Source organism: Homalodisca vitripennis, chromosome 1 (genome assembly GCF_021130785.1).
Source record: "Homalodisca vitripennis isolate AUS2020 chromosome 1, UT_GWSS_2.1, whole genome shotgun sequence".
NCBI classification, from domain to species: Eukaryota; Metazoa; Arthropoda; class Insecta; order Hemiptera; family Cicadellidae; genus Homalodisca; species Homalodisca vitripennis.
The window spans coordinates 93,613,472-93,626,966 of NC_060207.1; the positions used below are offsets into that span (position 1 = coordinate 93,613,472).

At 32.4% G+C, this 13,495-nt stretch overlaps 1 protein-coding gene across 1 annotated transcript in view; it reads right to left on the bottom strand.

Moving 5' to 3' along the window:
- The window catches only part of LOC124366733 (elongation of very long chain fatty acids protein 4-like), a 61,051-nt gene extending 59,311 nt beyond the window's left edge, over positions 1–1,740 (bottom strand). The window contains exon 1 of the mRNA XM_046823344.1: positions 1,615–1,740. The gene's annotated coding sequence lies outside the window, so the exon portion shown is untranslated. The remainder of the gene's footprint in view (positions 1–1,614) is intronic.
- Positions 1,741–13,495: the final 11,755 nt, after the last annotated feature.

Consider the following 13,495-nt stretch of genomic DNA (forward strand, 5'->3'; position numbering starts at 1 on the left):
GTTAATCAATCGAACCAGAACTATACAGTAGACGCACTTTTCCAGTCTGTTCAATAGACAATGAATAACATTGAAAATTGTATTAATAAACCACTTATCATTATCATTGAATGGTTTCTCAAACATAGTAGACCTTGCTCCACTTAGTTTCACTTAGGGCGAGTATAATTTAGGACTCCACTATTTACGAATTAAAATTTCGCTTTAACTCTAGGCTGTAAATCAATGGTTACGGGATTTGTCTGACAATAAGCATTGTTTCATAATTTGTAAACATGTTTACATGCTTAATGAACGCTAACTCAAACGATCATAATTTACAGGCTAATACATACATGGACATGATATCTTTAAATAGAATTTATAATCGTTTGAATACATTTTAATAATTAATTACAATGCTTTAATAATAGTAATATTCTCATGCATTGTCGACTATATTTTAATAGCATTAAAAACCCGTAAAATAAATTCACACTTATGAAGTGTAAAATCTTACTTCTCTGTAATTGTACCTTTTGAGATTAAATAACATTTCATTTACTCATCAACAAGGTAAATACGAATCTCAGATCAAACCACTGAGTTGTGGTTTACATAGATGAGTAATATTATTGAATGCAAGAAATGAAAACATTTAAAATTAAATTTAAACCCCGTATTTATTTTTTATTTTGCACAGCCGTTTCTATCTTCAGTCTTAGAATTTTTATTGAGCTTTTGACATAAGCTTAAAGTTTGCGACACATTTAATTATCTAGTTACTGTACGAGTACTATCCACTTACATAAATAATACAATTTTGAGATGTGGTATATTTATTTACTTGGATTCAAAGTATTTCGTATGCTATATTTGTCTAACCCTACCCTACGAGAGCAGAGAACAAAGAACAAGCGTAAACCCTTTCTATCGCAAGGAACTTATTTGACCTACCTATATCCCATTAACTGTATTGTTTTAAAAGACTTTTGCAATATATGATTGGAAAGTTTGCAATACTGCCGTAACATTTAATTATCAAATTTAACTGAACGCAAAATCCTATTATTGGAATTTGTTTAAATGTCTTATATAATCTCAGAAAATATAAATAAATAGAACGTTTATTTTAAACTCACAAAAACACAAATACTCTTTAGAATCATATCATTGATAAAAATAAACAAACATATTTTCTTTTTTTATACGGTAATAATAATCATAGTTCAATGTCGATTAATAATATAGGTATCAAGTTTCAATCTTTGTAATAAATAATATTATTATTACATAAATAATAATAATTATTAATAAACACGTTACAATTTATCCAGAGGTGAAAGGTTAATAGAGCTAATGATTACAATTTTTATAATCAGGATTTAATTAAAATATTATACTCATTATCGTGTAATGGATTAATTACAATAGAAATAATTTCAAATAGTAACAATTCTAATAAAAAGAAGGCTGTTTCGTTTTGAGCAATCTCTTGAAATAAATTAATCATGCCTTAAATTATTACAATAATATTATGTTAAGTTACTGTTTAGATCAACTTAAATTCAAAATAATTTAATAAATGAAGACTGTTATCAATAATTTACTGGTGGTAAACTGCAGGCGGCTTACTTGCAGGTGAGGCGGGCAGTATGGGACGCGGTGTAGGCACTACAGCGGTGTAGGTAGGCACTACAGCGGCTGAACGGAGAGATGGCGGCCTGCAGACTGACTACAGGATAGTGGCTGCAGTTATCTAGGTGTCAGTGACAGTGACAGTGACAGTGATGGCCCATGTCATGGTCACGGTCCTGACCGTAGTCGTGGTAACACCTTTAGACAACAATGACCAGACAAACACTCCACAACTCAGTTTCCCAACGCTTACAACATTTGTCCTTCAGATGAAGGCATATTGATTGACCTGCACAGGTATATCGGTCACCCTGTTATAATTGTTTGAAACCTCGGATTGCACTTTACTACGGCCTCAAACTCTGGAGAGCTTTCACGGTTTACAAAACCATGGAATCGCATTTTTAAACATTGCACTTAAAGATAGGAATTAGGCATAAGTACTCACCGGTATAACCCTACAAATAAAATCACATTTACGTTAGTTAAAAGAAATTAAATGAACTTTGAATAACCACAATAGAAAATGTGACACAGTTACCAGTATACTGACAGAGTTTAAAAAAGCTAATCAGTATAAAAATGTCGGTAGGCCAAAGATTGGCCTTCGTTTTTAGCCATCAGGAAGGAAATTAGATCCAGAAACTGTCTGGCACTTGCGAGCCAGACCTGGACTGAAACCAGAAACGATTGTAAACGTAGAGAATATTAATTTCATGACAACGAAGACTAGAAGCTGGAGGCGTCATCTTTTACTGCGCTTTTGGTAAAGCACAAAGGAAAAGTAAGAAATTGATGTTGCGCTTTTGGTAAGACTTCAGTGAAAAGCGTACTTCTAGAATACGTTTTGTATGTGTTTTTCAAAGTGTATGTATAAAAAACTGCACTTTTTAAATAATTTCTTTTAATCTCACTAGAGCGTAGTAGTGAGTAAAACCAATAAACAATTAATGTAGCTACTTTATTTTGCTTATTACGTATAAGCTTATAAATGTAACCAGTTTAGCTCTTTAATCAAGTAAAAAAATCAGTTTTGGAACTCTTTATATATATATATATATATATATATATATATATATATATATATATATATATATATATATATATATATATATATATATATAAGGGTAGCATATTTTCCACGAAAGTGAGAGATCCGGATTCGAGTTCCGACGACCAAGTACTTTTTGTAATTCAATCTATTGGAATTGTATATATCTATATTTTATTACTTCTCTATAATAATTGTATCTATTTACTCGTACATAGAGAGATATATACTATAATATATATCTAGTAATATAATATAAATTATAGATATGTGAATGCCACTATGTCCACCATTATTACATTATATATTGTGTTTTGCACTGGTTGACTAATTCACTCTGCAATTGCGTATGAACATTTTCAAGGGGGGGGGGCTGTAACCGGAAAAGTTACAAATAATTACAGGCATACTGTACATTAGATTTGAAACCCTTCCCTCTACACCTCCCTTGGCTGCAATATTGAATCACTAACATAATAAACACCATTATTAAGTTTTTAAAAAGAATGTAAATATTCACTTTAATTCGTCTTCGGGCCTTAATTATAACTTACCTCAGCATGGTTTTAAAGGAATAGTAAACAAAGATACCTCAGAAGCTGTGTTTTATAAACATATAAAACTCTGCAACGTTGAATCCACTCAACGAAAGAGTAGTAAATGACTTACGAGTGTATACGTCAGTTTTCTCCATTCTCCGGGAATAAACCTCAGTCAAGGTCAACTTTTCTGGGAATGTTTACCCTAGGTGTGTTTTTCTGATAGTTGCGTACGAGAGAAGTTGTGAGTGAACTAGCAGCTACGTTACACGAAGTATTCGTGTGCGTTCCTCTTTCCTCTTTAATTTAAAACAGTTGGAAATAGGAAAACTCTATAGACCTCTAGTATATACAAACATTTAAAGAAGGAATGGTTTTCCTAATTTCCAAATTTTAAAAAGCAATCTCCTATTTATACATAAGTTGAAAAGGATAAAAAAATAATTTTAGCAACATCTGGAAGTGTACACATTTGTTGTTTCTTATTACATTTTTAAAATCAACGTTTCAATTTGACAAGTAAAATATAAGTTCTATTTGAACAGGTGGAAAAGACTATGTGAAAAATATTTGGCGTTGCACATACTTTTCAGATAAAAATAAAGAACAAACCACACTAACAGTTGTTATTTCGCCCTTTCACCCATGTATATAGTATATATGTCAGATGTCCTGACTGACTGACTAATTCATCAATGCCAAGCAAAACCCATGAAAGATAGAGACATGATATTTGGTACGTGGTTTATCTTGTACTATAGAGGTGCCCTACGGAGGATTAATTCTCATTTATAAAGAACATGAGCATTGTGTCCCTGATTTTCATCAGGAAATAGCGTGCAAAGCCGCGAATAACTAGCAGAATTTAGTAACTAGTAACTGGTAGAATATAAAGTCTCTGAAACAACTTTAGAGTGAAAGAGAGAGAAAAGGGTTATGGCCTGATGTAAACATTAACATAACCTACAAAACCTCAAGAAAAAGTTCCCTTGCGCATAGGACCTATTTCAAGTGCAGTCTTCCTTCTAAATATTAATCGCACATTGCTTTTAAAACTGTTAAACTCAATACTTAAAATATAAAAATCACATATGTGTGTATATATACATTACATTTGTATAAATGGCAATAGCCTAATTCAATTTTTATTGTGATTTGTATTGTTTTGTGATGTGTTGAATCACAAAAAATACTTGTTCCACCGAGATTCGAACCCGGATTTTTCACTTGTCGGTTGAGAGTGCTACCACTCCACCATAGAGCCTTTACTTTTTACGATTCAATTATTTAGTATTCGGCTGTTTATTTCACACACTACATCTTTAAATAACCAAACTAGATTGGAATAATTTGATATACATATATGGCTTAAAAATTTTGTGATTTTACAATTGTAAATATCCCACCTATACATTTTTAAACTGATACAAAATGCTCACCACGTTCTAACATCTTTAACAACTTAGTTATGTTTTCAGTTTTCAGTAAAACCTGCATTTGTCAATGAATAGATTTTTTTATTTCAAGGAAAATTTTTGATAACATGGATGAGAGTCCTTGTGCTGAACAAAACGTAATTAAAACTTAAATCCAAAGACAATAAAAAGCATAGACGTCTCACTAATTGTAATAATTATAACAAATCACGATTTCACTATTATTACCGACCATCGGATCACTCCGTGAACTGTTGTCCTTAATTCTTTATTTTATTAAGAACCTGTGAGAACCTTTTTGAAATCTTGTAATTTTCCGTTCATCTGTCCGTATGTGTGCCTGTGCAATAATTCTTGACAGATAAGTCCTAAAGCCTTGAAAATTTGTACATTGTACCTCTTGGACCAAGGAAGAGATCTTTGAATTTTGGGGTAAGAAATTATGAAAGCAGTCCTTCCGTAGATAATAGACATTATAGATAGTATTGCCTTATTTAATTATTTATAGTAGGAAACATTGTGGGTTTAATTAAATTTCTCTATTAATTCCTAGGCTTCAACAATAACGACATATTTTTCTTTGCTTAATTTCAAACTCGTTTGTGAGTCAGAAAAAGCGTAATAAATATCATTAATATCGTCACAAAAGTATGAAATTACAATAATTTAGTAAACTCTTGAACTTTTGTAAGTAAAATTTAATTTAGAACACCTCACCATGTTTTTTTTTAAGTAGATTATGTTTGAAAATGCTTTTAAACTAATGTAGTCAATTTTACTGTCTGCCAAAGCCTTTTCTTTACAACGCATTAGTGTAAATGGTTAATAAACAAAAAAATGTGCACAAGTCCGCCCATTCTCACTCAGTTTAGGGACGCCCGTAAATTGTACGTTATATTTAAAAATTCATAAATCATACACGAATTGTACGGCACTGCAGTTTACTTCTGTGGAACTAATTTGCGAATCTTGAGATTAGAAATTGGCTACAGAAACTGTTGTGATGTAAATTGTAACTTCAAAACTCCAAGAGGTTACTTAGATTTTTTAAATTTTATATTTTTAATTATATTAATTAGTCGCACCTAAATCGCGTAGCCATCCATTAAAATTTTTAAATGTCGAATTCATTAATTTTGATTATGATTTACACTTAATTTACCAGTAATTTCAATTCATTTTGATAGCTTTAAAACCTAGACTAGTTTACAAAATGCAAACTGACTATTAATCTTCACTAAAATAGTGATTTATACTAATATATTTTAATATACATAATTGTTATATATCAAAGATCCGTTAGGCAATCTTTATTTTTGTAAGTTATTTATACATATACAGAATTATTTATACAATCTTTATATATAGACAATATATTTAGAAAATGTTCGCTTAGCAATAGAAAGTACAGATATCACCATTTCTCACTTGCTTATCTCTGCTGTGGATGCTCTCTAGTCGGCTTTCCTCCCTATCTCACGTGTATCGCTGCGAGAATAGATCATCACAGCAATCGTGGATCCCTATCTCAGTTATTGCAGGCTAGTATCAACAGTGAAACTCTACCTGTGTTATTTCAGTGTATATGAAATCTCTTGTACTTTTCCGATGTTGTAAATATTTCTCTTTATGCCTCCTCCGCGGAAAGTCCAACGGGACCAATGTTATTGTAAATCTCCTCAAGAAATATGTGTTTAAATATGTAAACGTGTACAGGTCAGATGTTTCAAATTGTTTTGTATGCACTAATCATTTTATATTATGTGTACTTTGACTTTCACACATCTTGTAGTGTGTATCAATATTGTAAAAAGCTATTTCTATTTAGTTTTTTGATACATATCTTGTTGTTGTTACCTTTTTTGTTTGTACAACACCAAACGATTAATTATTGTAGATAGATTTTCAAAATTAGATTTCACTGCTTTTAAAAATACCAACAATAAAATAATGGCAATTTTCTGGTGCATTTAGCTAGAGCTACAAAGAAATAGTTTTAGCTACGGCTAGTTTTCTTCATAAATTTCGTCACATTTTGTGATTATACGCCTTATGTAATTATGGAGAACTTCGTACGACACGTTAGTGACTATGGAATTCATAAAATTATTTATTCATTATTTCGACCATATCAATTATCAATCAATTTACGACATTTATTATTTAAAGGTACATTTATGAGTTTGGAAAAAATTACTTTTTGCGCCAATAGTAGTAGACAGACCGTAGTATAATCAGGCCCGTATGAAAACGACTAAAGATGAGGACATGAATTAATGTTTTCAATATGTATAAGAACATAAAATAAATTACACGTTGTTTATTGTATAAAATATGATTTTCTTAAGTAATTAATAATTTAAAACATAACCAGCCCTGCATTTAAAATTCCTTTCACATACATACTGTATAAAACTAAATTGTTATCTTTAATACCTTTTGTTTGGGCCTGGTTACAAAAATAGCCCATAATTACTACCTTATTTGAATTACAATTATTTGTACAACAAACCTTTTCTATTTTTCTGTTTTCAAGGAAATTGCTCCCAAGGGCACAAAATACTCTTGAGGTAAAACCATTACTTTGAAAAAATATCTTAATAAAAAACCAATTCCACGATCAAATAATGGACTTATAAATGGCAGCTCCAGAGATAATTTATAAATCCACTTCGGATGTTAATTTATTGCTGCAATTTTCTCTGAACGTAAGTTTGTCCTTCATACTAAATGGCCGGATATCGCCACAGTTTGCAATTCCAAGTATTTGTGCAATATCTCAATTCGACTGCAACAGCCTTCTCAATAACGTTCTTGTTTCTGTGCCATTAGAATTTAAAAACATTTTTTATCGGGAGCGTCATTTATCTTATGTATGAAAGTAGTGTGGGATGTCATCTTAGATCGATCTCTCAGAGCAGTCATAAGTCCAGTGAGAAAAATTTAGGAAATATCATATTGCTGTTAGTTCTACATGTTTAGATTTTTTCTCTTTATTTTCGCTGATTGTAAGTTCACAATTTCAAGCATAAGGTGTGCAGTTATATTGACAGAAACGCCATGTGGACTGCCGGTCAGAAAATTTAATCCCGTTTTCAGGATTACAAGTTCTCTGTCATGACTAGAGATTTCTTAATTGGCTTCCCAAAATTAGATGAGTTCTTTTAAAAGCTTGTTAAGCTTTTAAGTTACTTAAAGTAAGCCATGAAAGTATTCCTCTTAAAGTGTTCGAAGCATCCGAAGAATTCGGTTGAGTTGTTTGTCTACGATGTATGATACAAAACTATTCGCCGTGAATACGTTTGAAATACACACAGAAGTTTATTTGTAGTGAGTGTTATGTATAATTGATAGCACAATAACAAGTGAAACCAAGGAATGTACTTTCCCCAGAGTTTGATTCCGACAACTCTAGCATTGTTAGTGTTGTATCGACCAGTTAATTGACTATACATGTTCTCAATCTCACGCTGGCTGAAGCTGGAACAAGGATCCCGGGGGGTAGCCTATTAATTATTAATATCATATCACAAGCAATTGTTTATAGTTTTATCACTTCTCTTTTCTACTCGTCAGAAATATTATTAATTATATTATAAATAAGTGCTTAAGGTATACATTTATTTTAGCTATTATTATTAGTTCATTAGTATTATTATTTAGTACATATTATTATTTAGTATTATTAGTTCACTGCCCAGTACTTTTTCGTTTTAGGACAGGTGTTTTACCACTTTAACTGTCAAAGCCCTATTTTTGTAAAATGTTATTATATTGCCAATTAATGGTTAATTCCACTCTTTTTCTTAAATAGTCCTCCTGTTTATATATTTAATCCCCTTAATTTGTGGCATGTGCATCAATCCTCTGCACAATTCTCATTAAATAACATTCATTGCTGTGTAGCCATGGCCTGGGATGTAATAAAATGACTTCGGTTTATACAATTAGCTTGGTATAATATAATATATAAGTATAAGCTTGTTCTAGTCACGAAAATGTGAGTGGATAATGTGTAAGTATAATACTGTCTAGCATAACACATTCTAATGTTAATTGCATAATGGATATTTCATTTCACCTCATTGGTATTTTTATGTTATATGAATATCAATTGTACCATTATTAGTCTCTTAAATATGAAGGTACAACAAAGATTATTGACATTTATCTTGAATTTAATACTTAGGTGTTCCTTTTTAACAATAGAAGTACATTCACCATATTTAAGAGTACAGGGTGAAAAGGCTCGTTAGATGATGTGCTGTTTGTTGGCCAAGAAATTTGAGCTTTTTCACGTTATTTCAACACGTAAAAAGCTACTTTCATTAAAGATTACTTTCTTGGTATTCTTTTGGGGTAAAATTATACAAAGTTGAGTTTAATTGACTTGTTGTTTTACTTTTCATACTACCCCAAATATAATCGCACAAAAACAACTATACGATTAAAGAGAATGTTTGGAAGGATACTGATTACAGAAAATTACGCTGAAACCTCTGTTCAAAGCGCCATCCGATGGCCAGAGCAAAAACTAGTATAGGAGGGATCTTGCTCGCCACTAACGAATTCCGTTCAGTAGTCCTAGTTACTACATACACAGGAGTGGTTTCTTTATTCACTACCTGATTTCCAATAACACATAGCGAACTGTGTATTTTATTATGGTTTCCTGTTTTTGCAGACCATATTATGTGTATGGCAACTTCATCAATAACCACCATATTCAGGCGCCTTAAACATTTGTTACGTACGTCTCGAATAATACACATCGTCATGATACAGAACTGAGGACAAACGTGGACAAATCTCATATCTCCTAATACTAACTTCATCAATAACCACCATATTCAGGCGCCTTAAACATGTGTTACGTACGTCTCGAATAATACACATCGTCATGACACAGAACTGAGGACAAACGTGGACAAATCTCATATCTCCTAATACTAACTAATACCCCTCCAGTACATTGTGCATAAGGCAATAATAATGATAACGTACATACATTATATATTGGATGAATTTACATATTTTATAGAAATAAGAGCCATAAATTGTCGGGTTAAATATTTCACTGGTTCTTGTTATGAAAAGTTCTTTCTTGATGACAGAAGGATTTTGACGATAACAAAATATCTCTTGGTGATTTTCTAGTTGGAAGTGGTTGGTTATCACGTACGGACCTATTGTGACGAGTATTTTTCACGTACATAATAAAATAGTATTTATTTTATTGAGTGCACGTCTTCAAGACATAGTTTGCATGGAGTTGGCACACAATGTGTTTGTTGTGAGTCTTGACTTACTTGTGTTAACGTCTAGAGTTCGGTGTATAATTTGTTTTTAATCCACACTGTAGTTTTAGTTGTCTGTTGAAGATAAGGTCAGATTCCAGACTTAAAAGCGTAATCATTTTGATTGTTTATATCACTTAACAATGGCAAATGTTGGAAGAATTCACTGGTACTTCATGGCTAATCCATGTGTACTTACTAATGAGACCTTGACAGTTGGTGAATGTGGACCCTTTACATTAACTGGACGTGTTAAACACTCGCGTAATTGTGAATTGATTTATGGTCTCTTTTCCTTGTTGAGGGCACGCCCCTGTGTACTTTTGGACCAGGAATGAAGCACACAAAAAGTGTGGTTTGCTTCCTCAACGCTTGGTCGTGCAGGTTGAGGGTTGTGTTATTGATAACCCTCATCGCCAACATGGGTATTACCAGAGAAGTCTGATATGTCTGGAGGCTCTGGAGGGCCCAGGCCCGGCCATCATCAGCATTAACATTCGGCGTGGTCATTAGTTAATAGTATAACAACTGGCCAATGTCGATGTTTTGTTAGACTTTTTCTACAAACCATATGAGCTTAAATCGTTCTTTCTTATCAAACATTCATTATCGAACAACTGATCATGTACCAAGTCTAAGCACTTCACATAAAGTAGCATCGGGAGTTTCCGAAATGTGACCCAACCCAACCATTCGGCGTTTAATTTTTTAAATCAACATAAACATGGTCGATATATATATATATATATATATATATATATATATATATATATATATATATATATATATATATATATATATATCGACCACTTATTAAATACACGGGCACACTAACACACACTGCACTTGTAATTCATAATTTATATGTAATCCACATAGCATTACTGGCGTAAAAACGAAGTGTTTCTCCAATATGATGAACACTAATTACATTTTATATCAAACGTTTGATATTTTTCACCTTTATTATCCTTACCAAACTTAAATTTGAGACTTCTACTGGGCTCTAACAGCAATCGAATCAAAAGCACAGTAAGAAAACAAAATCTACAGTAGGGAACACAAGATCTCTCTAAATATTTGCTCAGCGGCTCCTGATAGTGCTGACCATCATACACCTCGCCCTCCTGTGACATTGACAATGCTAACACAGAACTTGTGGTTTACCTGTGTGACTCGCGGTTCAGTTCTCATGGAATGCTTTATGACGTTTACGTTTAATAAGCAATTTTGTTACTTTCATGTTTTATATTATGTAATAAATTTGTTTATTTTTATAAATTATAATGTAATTTTAAAATTATTTTCTTAATTCAACATTACCTACATATGATGGTTAATAGATATCTTGTCACCCAAATAACATTAATTGTCGCGTTAAAAAATGACGCGTTAACTTTGGAGCGCGAGTGCTACCTTCTCTTAAATTGCAAAGTCTAGGTAAGTTTTTACTTAAACGACGTGCTATGACATAGGATTTCTAATAATATTCGTAAAATCATTTATATTATTGTTATAATTGTATTATCATTAGTTCATGTTTTAGATAGCCGCCGTCTTGAAATGGATACTAAGATTTGTATTAGACAGTTTAAAAAAGACATTATAAATGCTAAAGATACTAAATTGTGTGTGTGTGTGTGTGTGTGTGTGTGTGTGTGTGTGTGTGTGTGTGTGTGTGTGTGTGTGTGGGCGCGCGCGCGCTCTCGCGCGTGGGAAGGTTTTATGGGAAATATGTTTTTATAAAAAACTCATACAGGTAAAATACTATAGTTATTATATAATAATAGAATACAACTATAGCTAAAAATGTGTTTATCATAGGAACAGTTCCCTAAAATATCCGACAAGAGTTCTGAAACAGTCTGTGTGTTATATCTATTGATGTTATTATTAGAAATTAGAAAGTGAAATCGTTAGACTAGTCACGTTACCCTTGTAGTAATGGGTTGAAAGGACATTCTGGTTTATGAACAATAAGCCTATTATAAGTGGTTTAATCCATCCTAAGATAACGTGTGAATTGTGCTGTATTATTGGGATTACAATGTCTTACGATGAGATAGAAAAATACATAACATATAGATAACATTGTTTTGTTATAAAAGAGAAGTTTTCATGTTGCAAAATAATACATTGTTGTTATTATTTAAGTAATAGGTTTGATACATGAAGACTACAGCGGTGGAGATGTGTTTAATATTTCAAAGCTGCATATTTGAAAGATTTACGTCGTTATTACATACATTTTTAATGCTAAACTATTCATTTTACGAATTGATTATTATAAGAACAGGTACCACATGTCATTTTTCATCCATTACAACACATCGATGACGAGGTTTATTATCTTGTTATCGCGTCAAGTCATCCATCGTCTATAATAAACAAAGTTCACTACATTTTTTTACCCAACACAGCCTTAAAAATTAGTTACAAGTTTACGGGATGAACATCTACCACCATAAGATTTTCATGTTCATTTTCATTTCAAGTTTAGCTTGCTAAACTAAGGATTGCTAAAATGGATAGTACCATTAATTTACCACCTTATGTGGCGATGAGTAAGAGAAATGGAGGAAAAAAGTAGGACAATCATACTCGGTTCGGACCAAATACGTGTAGTTGCAGACATCATATTGTCATTTGCATGCAATTATTACAAGTCGTTTACTGCAGGTTTAGTCAAGTTTGCAGTTTCAGTTTGAAACTAAATGCAACTTTAAAAATAAAATATTAAGAACAAGTTGTTACAAAATGCAATAGCAAGGTTTTGGCATATATCGATATACTCGTAAAACTTTCTTAAGGGAAAAACATCTTAGTTCAAAAATGCATATCGCATATATAAAATGTCGCTGCTGACACAAAAATGTTTATACCACTTTTAGAATTTTCATCGAAATTCGTGATTGATTTAAACTGAAACCATGCTGTGCCAGAAATGCCACATGAGATTTCAGAAATAGTTTGCCCATAAAAAAGTGGTTTTTGGACATTCTACCTCAATAATATCCCAAATGCCTGACTATCGCTCCTCAGTGACCGATGACGAGCGTTACATGAATACTCAAAAGTACATCTTGGAGTACTGAAATTTGCTGCTCAGTCGATGTTGAGGCCCAGAATGAAAAGGAGAGTGATGACAAGAAGAATGGGTGCTGAGTAGGGCGTCCTCGATCTGTCTAACGGCACATGACACACGTTGCAAGTCATGTCTGGAGTCTGTGCTGGAGCTGGAGAATGCACGGATGTTCCAGTATCTTGATGGCTGATGAGTTGTCATGTGCTAATGGAGAATTGATCAGCTGGAATATAAGTCACTGTACTTCGAAAGCATTTTTTGTTATCTTCATGGACACCATGATTCTGTAGATCAAATCTGAATCTTGTACTAAGCTTTATTTGTACATCTGAGGCCTGCTCTAAAAGTGGGACTGACTTTTCATCACGATCTTTTCGCGTTGTTTGAGGATATCTATGTGATGTTCTTGGCCAAAACTGAAGTTGATGGAGCCGTCCTGGGACATAATCATTCGGGGGTCTAGTTAATTA